Source organism: Trichechus manatus, unplaced genomic scaffold (assembly GCF_000243295.1).
Source record: "Trichechus manatus latirostris isolate Lorelei unplaced genomic scaffold, TriManLat1.0 scaffold00138, whole genome shotgun sequence".
Taxonomy (NCBI): domain Eukaryota; kingdom Metazoa; phylum Chordata; class Mammalia; order Sirenia; family Trichechidae; genus Trichechus; species Trichechus manatus.
In genome coordinates, this window is record NW_004444074.1 from 6,525,116 (window position 1) to 6,540,446 (window position 15,331).

Genomic DNA, 15,331 nt, shown 5'->3' on the forward strand with positions numbered 1-15,331 from the left:
AGGGACAATGACATCACTTAGTGGTCAGAGGAGGCCTCTCTGAGTGTTAGGGATTGAACTGAGTCTCCCAAAAATCTATGTTGCTGTCCTAACTCCTGGTACCTGTGAACGTGACCTTGTTTAGAAATAGGATCTTTGAAGATGTTATCAGCTAAGTTAGCATGAGGTCATACCGGACTAGGGTTGGTCCTAGTCCAATCACAGTGAGTCCTTATAAAAGAGAAGAGACACAGAGAGACAAAGGGAAGAAGGCCATGTGACTACGGAGTTATGCTGCAGCTACAAGCCAAGGAATGCCTGGGGCCATCAGAAACTGAGAGAGACAAGAAAGGATCTTCCCCAAAAGCCTTCAGAACAACATGGCCCCTGCCAGCACCCTGAATTCAGACTCCTAGCCTCTAGAACTGGAAGACACTAAATTTCTATTTTTATGAGCCACCAATTTGTGGCACTTTGTTACGGCAGCTCTAGGAAATTTATACACTGAGAAAGTAACTTGGTGAGGCCTGAAAAGCGAGTAGGGTTTGCCTAGGAAAGAGGGTTGGCAAGGCATGTTCTAGGTAGAGGAAGCAGCTTGTGCAAGACTCCGAGGTAGGAAAAAGCTTGACTCATTCACTCCAAGACTAAAGAGAAGACCAGAGCTACTGGAGCCCCCAGGTGGGGGTCTGCAGATGGGCTGGAGGGCCAGCAGGGTCTGATGGCACTGGACCTTGAACACCATGGCACATGTTTTGAGCTTTATCCCTAGAGTAACTGGAAACTGCTGACGGTTTTCAGCAAGTGAGGGACAGGAGCAGATTTATCTGTAATTGTCACGGTGGCGGAGGAGACAAAGAGGAGTGGAAGGGATGCAGATGCTGTATACTACAGAGGAACCAACAGGACCTGGGGTTTCTTAGATGTGGGATGAGGGAAGGGGCTGAAGGGCACAACCAGCCCTTCGCAGGCAGGCGGACTTTATTTGGATACCGAATCTCCCACTTTCAATGTAAGCTTAGTCAAGCTCCTTAACCACTGTGAGCCTCAGGGGCCTTGTCTATAAAAAGGAAAAAATACCTCATAAGCTGGTGTGATGATTTCAATTAAATTGTATCGGTAGGAACAGTTCTCAGCGCCTAATATGTACTTAACAAAATTGTTTTTCTCATCCTCCCTCCTACGTCTAACTCAGAAGCTTGGGTTGCAAGTTCAGCCCTTTCTTCCCTCTGGGGGATGCAGCGTGGAAGTGAAGATCACCTGTCCCCGTGTTGCCCACACCTTCTACTAAGTACAACTCTCTCTGAGAGCAGGAACTGCTTTTTCATCCTGTGCCCTCACGGGACCTTGCTAATGTTGAAACATTTGTCTCCCTGCTTCGGGCCTTGCCATCTCCACATGACGCTCAACCGGTCATCTGAGCTATCCTGTTAAAATGTAAGTCAGGTCATGTCGCTGCTCTCCTCGAAACCCTCCAATGGCTCCATCTCAGAGTCAAAGCCAAAGTTGTAACAATGACCCACAAGGCCCTACCTGCCGTGCTCTTCATTATCCCGCTGTCCTCACCACCTGCACTCTCCTGTGTCCTTTCTGCTCCAGCCACATCAGCCTCCTTGCTGGACCTGCTCCTGCCACGGGGCCTTTGCACGTGCACAGATACTCACATGGCCCTGTCCCTCCTTCAGATCTCTACTCGGATATCATCTGCTAGGTAAGCCTTCCCTAGCTATAGTATTTCAAATTGCACCACCAACATCCCCAATCTCTCTTCCCTGTTCTCCATAACCCTCATCATCATTTATAATACTATATATTTTATTTATGTACTTTGTTCATTTTTGTCTCCCCCTTCTAAAATGTAAATTCCTTGAGGGCAGAGATTTTTATCAGTTTTATTCATTGCTGTATTCCTCAATACCCAGAACAGTTGCGTGGCACACACTGAACATTTGAAAAATGAATGAATGGATGGATGAACGAAGGAATAGAAGGAAGGAAGGAGAGAAGGGCAGGGAGGGAGGGAGAGAGGGAGGAAAGAAGGAAAGATCTCAAAGCTCCTGGTTGCCATCTGACATGCTGGACTTCTCATCTCAGACAAAAGTGGGTGCCCAGTCATGACAGGGATTTGAAGTGAACAAGAAGCACACAATTAATTCTGCACACTCGATGCTCAGAACTAACAGCAGCAGAATTCTGACCCATAGGAGGGAGGAGGCAAGTTTCCAGCCACAGGCAACCCCCAGGTGGAGAGACAAAGACGACTGCAAAAGGCTGGCATGAATTATGAATTTGCTATAATTCCCCAGTGCCCTCACCCCCGCCCCAGGGTGAGAAGATGTGCCAGGCATAGAATCCAGAACATCTTCACATGTTCTGGGCTCTTGGGCCAGGCTTCCTCGGGGCACTCAAGGCAGCGCTCGGTGCTGTGGGTGTTTTGGGGAGGGGGCAGGAAGGGAAGGGCAGGAACAAAGACACACCAGAGCATAAAGGTCAAGCTCTTTAGTCAGGTCAGCCTCACTTGACCTCGCTGACTCTCCATTTTCCCACTTGAAACGTGGGTGATGATAGTCACTGCCCCTTCTACCTCACAGGGTTTTTTGCAAAACCTAAGTGTATATGAAAACGTAAAGGTCTATGCAATTGTTTTTCTGTCCCTGAACTCTCCCCTACCCAAAGCGATTATTTCATGATTCTGAGAATAAAAGCTCTGTCTTCCCCTTTACGTACAAGCCGGTCTAAAACTCTAAATTTTGCAAAAAGAAAATGCATCTCTCTGGACCCGCTTGCTGTATGTCTGTCTTTGTGTCTCTTTTCTCATCAGTTCTGTTTTCTCTGTCTGGGCCTCCCTTTGTGTCTCCTTGTGTGTGTGTGTGTGTGTGTGCGCGCGCGCGCGCTCCCCAACTCTCCCCTCTTCTCTCTCTGACCCTCTCTTTGACTGTCTCTCTGTCTCTGTCTCTCTGTTTCCCTGTCTCTCTGTTTCCCTCCTTCTCTGCCTCACTCTGTGTTCCTCTCTCTGTCTCCAACTTGCTTTCTGTCTCTCTCTACTTTCTTCTCTCATCTCTCTTCTCTGTCTGTTTCTTCCTCCATCTTTTTCTCTCTCTTGCTATCTGTGTGTCTTTGTTCATATCTGAATGTATTTCTCCCCGTGTCTTACCATCTCTCTCCCTCTGTCTCTTTCTCTCTCTCTCACACGCACACACACTGTCTGTCTCTCCCTCTCTTTCTGTCCTTCTATCCCTGGCCTAATTGCTTCTTGTCTCTGCAGATCGGTGTGAGGATTTAGGTAACACCCTGACAGCAGTGGCAGCAGCCAATTTGAAGGCTGCTCACAGATATAAGAACTTAATGTTACATCAGCCTTCAGGAAAATGAGCTGCGATCTTTCCGAGGGCGCTTTCACCACAAGTGAGGGAGGCGCTCAGGGCAGCCTGGACCTCCTCCTGCTCCTCCCTTCTCCTTCTGAAAAAGAGAGAAGAGACTCTTTAGACAACCCCCTCATGTCCCCCGCGGTGTTCAGGGGCCTTCCTATATCACCTTGAGAGGAGATCAGAAGGTCAGAGGCTCCAGAAGGGGGTAGGACTCACAATTGAGCTCCACTTGTAACTAACGGGAGGCGGCACTGGATTCAGGGTCAGGATATCTGAGTCCTCACCTCCACCAGGATGGGGCCTTGGGAGATCACTGCCTCCCCTGGGCCTCTGTTTCCTAATCTGAAAAATGGGGAAGTCTCCTCTGCCTCCAACACTCTAGGATTTTAAGAACCTGGGGCATCCTGCTGGAGGGCAATCAGGTGACCCAATACCACATCCTGCCCTCATGACAGGGAGGACTCTGGCCAGAGCTTCAGGGAGGCATCATCAGGGAAGCGTCAGGATCCATGAAAAAGGTGCTGAGAGAGACTCAGTGATCAGAGGATGGAAAGGGGGCTCCTCGAGCAGAGGCAACCACTGTGGCTGGTGCCCAAGAGCCACCATCACTACTTCCTTCCCTATGCACATGCCCAACCTGCACAGAGCTGTCAGTCATTTACACCTTTGGGTACCTAAGTGTTTCCTATCCTGGCTCAGGCAGCAGCTGAGGGGCAGAGAGAAAGGAGCATGGAGAACATGGGCACCTGATTCCCCAGAGCTGATGGGGAGAGAAGGAAAGAAGAAACGCAGGGGAAAGAAACGAACATTCATTGAGCATCTGCTCTGTAGTTTGCTCTATGCAAAGTGCTAGAGCTGAGCCTTGCTCAGAGAGGTTAAACAACCTGGCTGAGGCTGCCCAGCTCATGAATGGGCCAGACAGGAGTTGGAACCCACATCTGCCAGTTTCAAAGCCTGTATTCTTTCTGCAGTCAAGGGGACTCTCAGAGGGAGAGAGGAGAAGGACCTACAGACATGTTTTTGCTACTGGACATTTCCCCAGCAGGCATCCCTATCTGTGAGGAAAAGTCAAGGGAGGTGGGTTTGCTTGGTCTTCAGAAGAGAATCTGGGAAGTATTTTGAGGGAGAAGCTCAATTTCTGTTTTCAGGTACTTGAAGGATTTACATCAGGGAAGCAAAAAGATGTCATCTATTTCCCCAAAACAGGGATGATGGATCCAGACTGCAACAAGAGAAACTTAGAGCCGACCCAGGGAAGAACTTCCCATCCAGCAGAGAAATGGTACAGGCTCGAGTTCATCCTTGTAATTAGTTACTGAAGAAAAGAAGAGACTCCTGCCTGACATGCTTTAGAAGGATGCTAATGTGTGTGGACATGGAGGACTGGGCCAAATGACCTGTTAGAGGCCTCCTACGACTCTCGGGTCAGAGGATTTAGGTAACACACACACACACACACACACACACACACACACACACACACACACACACACACACACACACACACACACACACACACACACACGCGCGCATTTCTTAGAGGCTTGAACGCGTATTTCTCCCTCATGCCGCTCTGTAGCCCACCTGCAGTCAGGCTCACCAGCTCCCACCCTCCACTCCCTCCGCTGGCGGGGACTTCCAGGGGAGGGGGCTTCAGGTGGGCTGATGGGCAGGAAGCCGGAGCAGACGTCACCATCTCCTCATCGCTGCGGGCAGCCACCTCCAAGCCCTTTGCCTTTCAAGAAGCCAAGTCAGGAAATTAACCGGAGCCACGATGCCTCGGCAGACACCTGCCCGGAAATTCAAACCTGGAGCAGGTGGGGGCTGGCTCAGCAGGAGCAGAGAGTGTGATGAGTGGGGGCTCCCTGCAGAACGCAGTGGGCATGCACAGAGGGCACGCACCTACTCTTTCGAAGTCAGGGGAGTTGCAGACAACCAGCCTGGGCCATCTAGGGGCGGAACCACCAGGGACTCCCCCTGCTTGATCTGGAGAGCATGCTCCACCCCACGTCAGGAGGCTCCAGAGCAGGGGCAGCTTTGATAGCGACATGGTGATTTGCTCTGCAGTTGCCTCCACCTAAAATGCCCCAAGGGTGCAGAGAGAGGGGACAGAAATGATGGCAAGGCTTCTCCTTAGAACCAGGAGCTGAAAAGAGGCTGTGCTGCCCAGAGGCAAGCACAGGTTTTGGAGCTGGACAAACCTGGGTTCAAACCCACGCTTTGTCATGTATAACCTTGTACCTCAGTTACCTCATCAATGAAATGGGCATAAACATAGCAACCTGCATCAGTGAAGATAAACCAGTTGTTCTAACATATAATCTCTTAATCTCAGTGGTTAAGCACGATAAAGACATATTTCTTGCTGACAGTGTACTGTGAGTGGGGAAGAGGGTAAGGAGGAGTAGAGGGGTATCTCTGCTCCACCCAGTCATTCAAAGGCCCAGGCTCTTCTGTTTAGTGGCTGAACCAACCCGGGGCCTTGGATCCTCCTCTAGACCAGGGTTTCTCAACCCCAGCACTACTTATGTTTGGGGTTGGATAATTCTTTGTCGTAGGAGGCTGATCTGAACATTGTCTGATGTTCAGCAGCATCCCTAATCTCTACCCTCCAAGTCATGACAACCAAAAATGTCTCTAGACATTGCCAAATTCCCCCTGGGAAGAAAAATCACCCCCACCAAGAACCACTGCTCTAGATCCTCTGCAGCTAGTCAGCAGAGCAGGAAAGAAAGAGGGCATGGAGCCTCAAACAGCAGGCTCAAGCGGTCAGGCCTGGAAGCAGAGACATGCGTTACATCCACCCACATTCCATTGGCCAGATCTCAGTTACATGGCTCCACTGCAAGGGAGGCTGGGAAGTCCACTGTGTGCCCAGAAGGAAAAGGACACAGGTCTGAGGAGCCTTGCCTCTGCCACACCACCTCTCAGGGTTGTTGGGAAGATTTGATGAGCCAAGGATTTGATATAAATGAAATGCATGGCATATGGCAAGCTCTCAACAAATACTAACGACTAATATTTATTGGTCTGTAGGTGGCACAAATGGATAATACACTCACCTGCTAACCAAAAGGTTGGCAGTTTGAGGTCACCCAGAGACGCCTCAAAAGAAAGGCCTGGCAATCTACTTCCAAAAAATTAGCCATTGAAAACCCATGGGGCACAGTTTTATTCTGACATACATGGGGTCGCCACGAGTTGGAATCGACTTGATGGCAACTTGTGTATTTTAATATTTACTGAGGGTTTGTTGTGGGCTCCACACTGTGCTGTGCACTTAGGATGTATAATCTCATTGGATCCTCATTCGCAGATGAGGAAACTAAGGCTCACGGAGGCTAAATACTGTACAAGGTCAGAGAGTTGGTGTGGAACCAGAATTCAGAGCACAGATGCTATACTGCCTGCTGAATAGTACTCTCCTTCCCCAAATCCCCTCACTGGTGCTGTCACATGCAACACTGTCACTCAGCAAGTCACAGGCTCACAAAACACTTCTCTGCACAGAGGACAGAGCCAGGACTCCGAGGAAAAGCAAATACACTGTACTGTCTTCCCACCATGGTTTAGAGATAATGGCAGAAATCTCTGTCCTTTGATCTGCCATCCTTGCCTGACAATGTCCCCAGACACAGGCTCAGAGACGGCTCTGGAAGACGGAGCAAATTCTCCCAGATGACCAGACAGGGGAGGAGTGTGAAATACAAACGGGTGGTCCTGTCTCCTCTTGGGTCCCTGGCTCCTTCTCTCAACACAGAGCCACAGGAAGGAGATGGGAGTCAGGTGACACAGACTGAAGTGCTGGGTCTGCCACTAATTTGCTGCATGGTCCTTATCAAGCCCCTCCTTCTCTGAGCCTTGGATTTCTCCTCTGTAAAGGCATCTTGGGTATAACAACCACTTCTAAAATGCAGTCACGGCTATGGTCCCATTTAACCCCTTGAGCAGTCCCGTGGGGAAGGTGGGAGTATGGTCTCTAGTCTGCATGGGGCCCTGTCCACACAGCTAGAAAGAGGCAGAGCCAGGGCTCAAACTCAGTCCTATCTAGGGCTGGATTCAGGCTCCCCCATCCCAACATTCTAGAATTCTGCCATTCTGCACCCTCCAGCCACCCCCAGCCAAGATCACCAGCACTTGGCTCTTGGTCCAGGGAAAGGCTTGGAGAAGAGAGGCCCCCTCTGTTCTCAGGAAGGGCCTTGTACACCTGGGGCACATGCAGGGAAAAGATGCTGATCCTGACCTCAAATGGGAGTCCTCCTCAACTCTTTGTCTCTGGCCTTCACTGCCAACCAGAGCCCAGGCAGCGTGGCCCAGGTTGATTTGGAAGGAGACAGGCGTGTAGTTGAAGGCTTGAGGATTGGTCACATACTTCCATCCCTGCTCAGAAACAAGAAAGGAGTTTATAACTACCCACTCCACACCCAGCCTGATGCTCCTGCCCCAGACCTGGGCCCCCGCAGACAATTCCCTCTCCCTCTCCTCCTACCTCCAGCCATCCCCAAATCCAGTTGATTTTATGGTTCAGATGGCTCTGCCTCCATCTCCCTCCCTTCATCCCTGCTGCTGCCCCCTTCAGTCAGGCCCTCCTCATCTCTTTCCGTAATGGCCCGCTCACTGGCCTCCAGACTCCACTTTCCCCACTCCAATGCTGCCAGAATGATCTTACCGACAAACCTGGTCATGTCACTCCCCTGCTCAAAACCCTCCATGGGTCCCCGACACCCTCAAAATAAAATACAGACTTCTCAGTCAGGCCCACAAGACTGCTTTGGCCCTGTTATGCTGCCATCAGTCCAACTTAACCTAAGTTATGCTTTTCCTTGCCCTCAATGCTGCAACACACCGAACTCCTCACAGTTTCCCTTAATACATCATTATCTTAAGCCTTCTGGGTCTTGGCCCAAGTGGCTTCCTCTATTCAGATTGTCTTCCCTGCTGTAGGTGTATAACAAACTCCTATACATCCTTCAACACCCTACTCAAATATCACTTTCTCTCTGAAGCCTTTTCTTACCACTTCCTTCTCCCAACAGCACTAATTATGAAAACACTATATGCCCAATCTACTTCCAAAAAGTCAGCCTTTGAAAACCCTAAGGAGCACAGTTCCACTCTGACACGCATGGGATCATGAGTCAGAATCAACTGGACATCAACTGGTCCTGGTACTATATGCCAGGCATTGTCCTAGACCCACTACATGTATAACTCATTTAATCGTCCAAACCTATGAGGCAGAGTGATAGTTTTAAAACAAATTCTTTGACACTCGTCCCATCAGGAGATAAGGCCCATGTCCCCTTCCCTTAAACATGGATGGTTTTGTGACTGCTTGGACCAGCAGAGTGTTACAGAGGTGGTGGTCTATAACTTCCGAGGCTGGGTTATAAAGGCTATGCAGCTTCCACTATGGTCTCTTGGAACGCTTGCTTTCTGGACATTTCCTCCCAGGATGCTCCCGCTTAGAACACCCACCACGCTGTGAAAAATTCATGTAGAGAAGCCATGTGTGGGTGCTCTGGTCAACAGTCCCGGCTAAACCCAGCAGTGGAGTCACAAATGTGAGTCAGAAGCCTCAAGATGATTCCAGGCCCCAACCATCTGAGTCACCCCTAGACATTCGAATCTTCCCGGCTAAGGCTTCAGACACCAGAGAGCAGAGACAAGCCATCCCCACGGTGCCCTGTTGAAATTCCTGACCCACAGAATCCATCAACATGATAAAATGGTGGTTGCTCTACACCACTAAGTTTGACATATTTGTTACACAGAAATAATAGTCAGAACTACATTACAGTCCACCCATTTGACAGATGAGAAAACCGAGGTAATGAGAGGTAAAGTAACTTGCATAAGGGCATACAGTTAGGAAGGAGCTGAGCCAAGATTCATCCTCCGGCATCAAGTTCCAGGGTCTGCTCTCTTACCCGCTTTTCTCATGGGGAATATGACCTTATGGTGTAATAGTCTACTTATGTGTCTGTCTCCACCATCAAACTGAGCCCCATGAGGTCAAGGTCTGTGTCTTGCTTCCCCCTGTATTGCCAGCACCTGCTTAGCTCCTGGCACAGAGCCTGGCAGCAGAGACGAGTTTGCTGAGCTGACCAAGAGCCAAAACACTTGGGTGGGGTGGAGTCAGGACCACCCGAGCTGCTGCTGCCGACTAGCCTCTCCTCTGAGCCCGAGAGACTGTCGGTGCCGTGGTCTCCCCACCGAGCTCCCCCGGCCCTGCCTGCTGACCCCAGGCCCTCACCCCATCCCAAGCCTCTGACTCATTATCTGTTTAAACTGATGATTTTCTGCCCAGTCGGCTCCCTGTGCCCCGGTGGCCCAGCTGACAGCTTCATTAAAAACAATTGCAGTCGGCGCCTCTCAGTCCAGCAGAGCCCACAGACATGTGTCACGGCTGATCCCGCCTCCCCAGCCACCTCCCCACCTCCACCAACAACAGCACACAGGACAAGCCAGCTTGGAGCCAAGTGTTAGAATCTCCACCAGTTATGACCACGGGTCCCTCCCCTCCTGGGTCAAGGGGTCTGGGTGTGGGAGGACTTGGGGCAACCTCTTAAGTCTGAGGCCCCCAGTGACCCACCCTCGCTGGACGCACTGCAAGGATAAAGAAGACAGGACCGGGAGTCAGTCAAGAGAGCTGGGTGCAGCACGGGAGAATGTCCCCCCACCCCTCTGGATCAGCTCTGCCTTCCAGCCCCTAGAAGAAAATCTCAGAACGACTCCTCAGGAGTAGAACTTTCAGGGCCTGTGAGGCCTCCCAGCATTGCTTTTTTATAGAAAAGGACTCCTCCCTCAGCCCCACCATCCCCTGAGCCCCCTGCTCTCTCACTGGTGACCTCAGGAAGGTCACTCAACTTCACGGAGCCTCACCTTCCTCACAGGCTCGTGGTGCACATCAAACAAGAGGCTGGACCTGCCTAGCTGTGTAACCACCCAGCTGAGCGATAAGACAGGCACAGGCCAGGGCCAGCTCAGCTAATGCAGTGATGAAATCATAAGAGTAATCATGGAACAGTGAACATTTGTTGATATTGTCCTATGTCCCAGACACTCTTCTACATGCTTTATCTGCATGGATTTATTTACTGATCCCAACAATCCTAGTAGGTAGGTACTGTTATTATCCCCATTCTATAGATAGGAGCCCTGGTGGCGCAGTGGTCAAAGATCTCGGCTGCTAACTGAAAGGTGGGCAGCTGGAACGCACCAGCCGCTCTGCGGGAGAAAGATATGGGCGTCTGCTTCCATAAAGTTTACAGCCTTGGAAGCCCTAGGAGGCAGTTCTAGTCTGTCCTACAGCGTCGCTCTGAGTCAGAATGGACTGGACGGCAGTGGGTTTTTATAGATAAGGAAACCGAAGCACAGAGGGGTCTAATAACTTGGTCAAAATCTTAGAACTATCAAATGGAGGGGGGCGGAGCCAAATTCAGGCGGACCAGATGCAGAATCCTGGCCGTCCAGAGTCCTGACCACTTAACACTATTATGGCAACATGAAAACACTTAGCACAGCATGGGGTAGCCAGGGACTATTAGTCCCTTCCCCAGGACAAGGGAGAGGGGCTAGGACACATCTACCCCAGGGGCCACAGAAAGGGACCTGAGCCTACCTCCTCAGGAGCCACGGTGGGCAGACCCTCTGTACTTGGTGTTGGTTTGTGCTGAGCCCCTGTGCCTGGCCCTGACACCACGAGGATGATGAAGGTGAGGAGATTCTCTCCTGCCTAGCTTGTCCTTTTGTCCTTCTGCCTTCATGAGAAAGGGATCCAGAAGTTATTTACTGCGGAGATTTCATCGAAATGTTCTCATCCTTACTATACATCCTTTAAAGGTGAAATAAAAATATTTAAAGGGGAAAATAAAGGAGGTTTTTACTCAGCATCATAAAAACCATTGGCAGACGTTTCCCTGGAAGGGAAAAAAACAGCATAAAATTCTGCAGTGACATTGTTCTGGGAGAATCTGAGCAGCAGCCTGGGAGTCTAGAGGGGCTAAGTAGAGATGGGGCTGCTAACAGGGCCCCACCTGCAGCTCCACCCAGTGGGTCTTCTGCTGCTGCATCTCCGAGCCTGCAACAGGGTTAGTGCATAGTAGGAGTTAGCTTAATAACTATTTGCTAAAAGCAAGAGTGAACAGAAGAATGAGCACAGGAGTGAACACCTTTCTCAGATCTTGGCCGACTTTCCCGGTGGGAGGGCAGGCAGTGGCCTGGAGTATCACGGTCCCCAACCCTGGACCACTGCCTCTTGAGACCCACTTCCCAGCAGATCACCCAACAGATGACACTCCCTCTCATGTCCATGCCTTTGAGCTCTGTTCCTCTGCCTGAACTGGTTTTAACCCAGGCCGCTTGCCTCCATTTGCCTCTCTGATGTCAACTCCTCACACCCCACATCTCCAGCCTTGACCCTCGAAGGAAGCCTCACCCTCCTCTTGCTGCGGACAGTGCTCCCCTCTGTGCTCCTCCAGGCTCTCTGCACAGTGTATTGTCAGTGCCTGAGTCTTTGTCTCCCCACTAGAAAGTGGAGTCCCCAGGACAGAGGCCGTGTTAGGAAATGTTTCTCGGGCGAATGAATGAATCATATTTGATAACCCTTGACATATGCCTTTAGAAAGCATTTTCACATATATCATTCTGAGAACTCTCAAAGACCCCCATGTAGTAGCCAGCTTTGACATCATAAACCTCAATTTACAGATAAGAGTTGCCTAAGATAAAATGACTATGGGCGTCCTTGAATCCCATAGCACTCCTAAATCCTTTGCTTTTTCCACCGTACCAAGTTGAAATGCACAAACTCTCACTCATGCCCAACACACACACATAGATACACAAATACACGCACACACACAGACACATTTACACACACAAAGATGCATACACACAGACACATATGCTCACACACGGATGCAGGCACACACATGGAGTGTACACATACATACACACACACACACAAACACTTGCATGCGAGCAGAAACGACGGGCCAGAAGAGAGAAATAGGAGAAGAGAGGGAAGAACTCCCAAAGGCCGCCCTGAATGCCTTCTGTCTGCCATCAAATTTTGCCTTTGATTTTCCTCTTTTAATTTTCACATCATCGGTTACCACATCAAAGCGATTTTACAGCAGGTGCCCTGGACCCAGGCTTTTTCTAGCAGCGCTGATTCCAAATTCCCCTTCCCACTGGGCCTGCACTGCCAATGGCATTTTACTTCTCATTAAATTCCATGCGGGGAGCATGGAGAAGCAGGGGAGATGCTAGTGAAACCACCTCTCACCTCTATTTCCAACTCTTGTTCATTTCTGTTTAAGTGCTGCTTAAGGAGTTATGTTCAGATTTCCAGGTGAACATGGCAGATAAAACCCCCTTCCCTTCCTGGTCCATTGGGATCTCATGGAGATACAGTGAGAGATGGACGTGGATGGGCTGTGCAAACTCTGAGGTGCTGTGCACACAGAGGAAGTCATTCATTACCTCAGTTCCCTCCCAATACCTCACTAAGATGACCATGAGGGATTTTGTTAAAACATAAGCCTGCATTATGCAGAAAACAAGAGAGGAAGCAGTAGCAACAAAATGTTTGACGCTAAGAATCAAATGGATGAGTAACAACTGACTCGTGGCACCAGAGGAGGCTGAAGCCTAAGTTGTCCATTACAGAGGCCCAGGAACAGGCTGATCCTTGTGCAGAAGCCCAGAAAGTCTTAAGTACTGGCAATACCAGCTCCTTCTGAAAGTGGAGCTTCAGATGAGACTAAAAACAGAAGGATTGGTTGAAAGTCTGCATAGAAAGCAGTTAGAGCCCCAGAAATACCCTTCCCATCTCTGGCACAAGAGACAAGAGAAATGGATCTAGAGGACTTCAAAATCCAGAACACAAGGCCCAGCTGAGCGCAGAGTGCTGAATGGTTAACAGGGTATTAAGTAAAAGTCTACATATCCCCAACCCCCTCGATTTCCTGAACACTGACAGCCCAGCTTTTACCACCCAAGCTGGAGCTTGAAGAATTCCTCTCTGATGAAACAGTACAGCCCAAGAACACACTGACAGATACTGTCCCCCAACAGTGTCCTCCATCCTGATCAATCTCCACCCCTCTATCCACACACCAAAGCCATGTATCAGAGCTTCCAGGCAGTCAGAGAATCCAATAGAAAAGATGGAGAGTGTTATTGATTGAATTGTGTCTCCCGAAAAGATGCTGAAGTCCTAATCCCTGTACCTGTGAATGTGACCCTGTTTGGGAGCAGAGTTTTTCTTGTGTTATGTTAGTAAGGTCATACCAGAGTAGTATGGGTCCTAAACCTAATCCTTTCTGAGTGGTCCCTTATGCAAGGGAAAACAGAGACACACACACAGGGGAAAGACAGACGCTATGTGATAACAGAAGACAATGACAAGTCTAGGAACGCCAAGGATTGCAGCAGCTACCGGAAGCTAAAAGAGACAAAGAAGAACCTTCCCCTAGAGCTGACGCCTTGAATTCAGACTTCTAGTCTCCTAAACTGTGAAAAAATAAGTTTGTGTTCTTTGAAATTATCCACTTGTGGTAATTTGTTATTGCAATCCTAGGAAACCAAGACAGAGACCAAACAAACCTGTCAGCAGGAGGCTCAGATAAAACGGAAGCAATGCAGGAAGCAGCAGGATATTTCAAAACGCTAAAATTTTTCTCAGAGAAATAAGAGAAGATACTGCATTCATGAAAGAAAAAACATGGTTCTGTTTTTAAAAAACATTCAGGAAACAAACAAAAAGCACTCTTGGAATTAAAAGAGAGTGAGAGGGAAAAAAATTTAATGGGTGGGTGGGTGTTAATATTGAGGAAATACCCTAGAAAGTGGAACAAAAAGAATAAGAATGAAAAACAGGAGAAAAATGACAGGAAATTAGTCCAAAAGATCCAACATCTAACTAACAGGAGATCCAGAAAGAGAGAGTAACTTGAGGCAAGGAAATTATCACAGAAAGAATTTAAGAAAATGTCTTTTCTTTGCACTGAAGGATATGAGTTTCCAGATTAAATGGGTCCCCTGATACCAAGGCATTTCATTGGGAAATTTCAGAACACTGAGGATGAAGAAAAGATATTAAAGCCACCAGGGAAGAAAGAAAAAAAAAAAAAAAATCTGGTCACGTATTCAAAGGATTAGGAAGCTGAATGGCATTAAACTCCTCAAAAGCAGTGTCATAAATTTTACTTCCCATGCTCCACCAAAATCAAGGATTGTGGCTAAGCTGCAGACCTGTAGAACAGCCAGTGTGGGTGGGAGAGGAGAAGGATGCAGGGTCCAGGAGAGATGTCTCCAGGGAAAAATGGGACCAAAAGAACATGTAGGGCCTTTGAACACACTGCGAGCAGATGCCCACCTCTAATAATGGGTGTGGGGACTCCAGGCTCCAAAGAAGGACTCTAAAGTGACTTCTGACCCTGAGATTCTAAATTTCCTCACCTACCACCCCTTTAACCAAAAGCAGTTCGTAGTTTACTCTAAATCACAGCTGGTTGCTATGGAAATGATTGCATGTATAAGCAGAAGAAATACCTTGGGCACAGATTTCTCTCCATAACTGGGCAGAGGAAGCTATTAAGGCATTGCTTACTTGGGTAAGATGTGGGAGGTATTATATTAGGGGTTCAGAGAAGATGTTTACCTATTTATTCAGAATCATCAACATCAAAGTGTGGCTTGCTGGTGGAGACGGGAAGGCTGCACAAGGATTTAGGTGGAAGCCCTCACTTCTGGTGAAAACAGAGGCCTGGAATGTGTGATGTTGGCTGCCATGTTCTTTGGAAAGGAGAAAGAATTTCAATCATGAAAATTCAGAAAGTCATAGACTTGTATGTTCTGCTGTGTATATTCTCAGCAATAACAAAAAAATTAAAATAAATTTTAAGAAAAGTCATAGACTTTAGTACAACATGATGAACATAATCAACGTCACTGAATTATATGTATAAAAAGTGTTG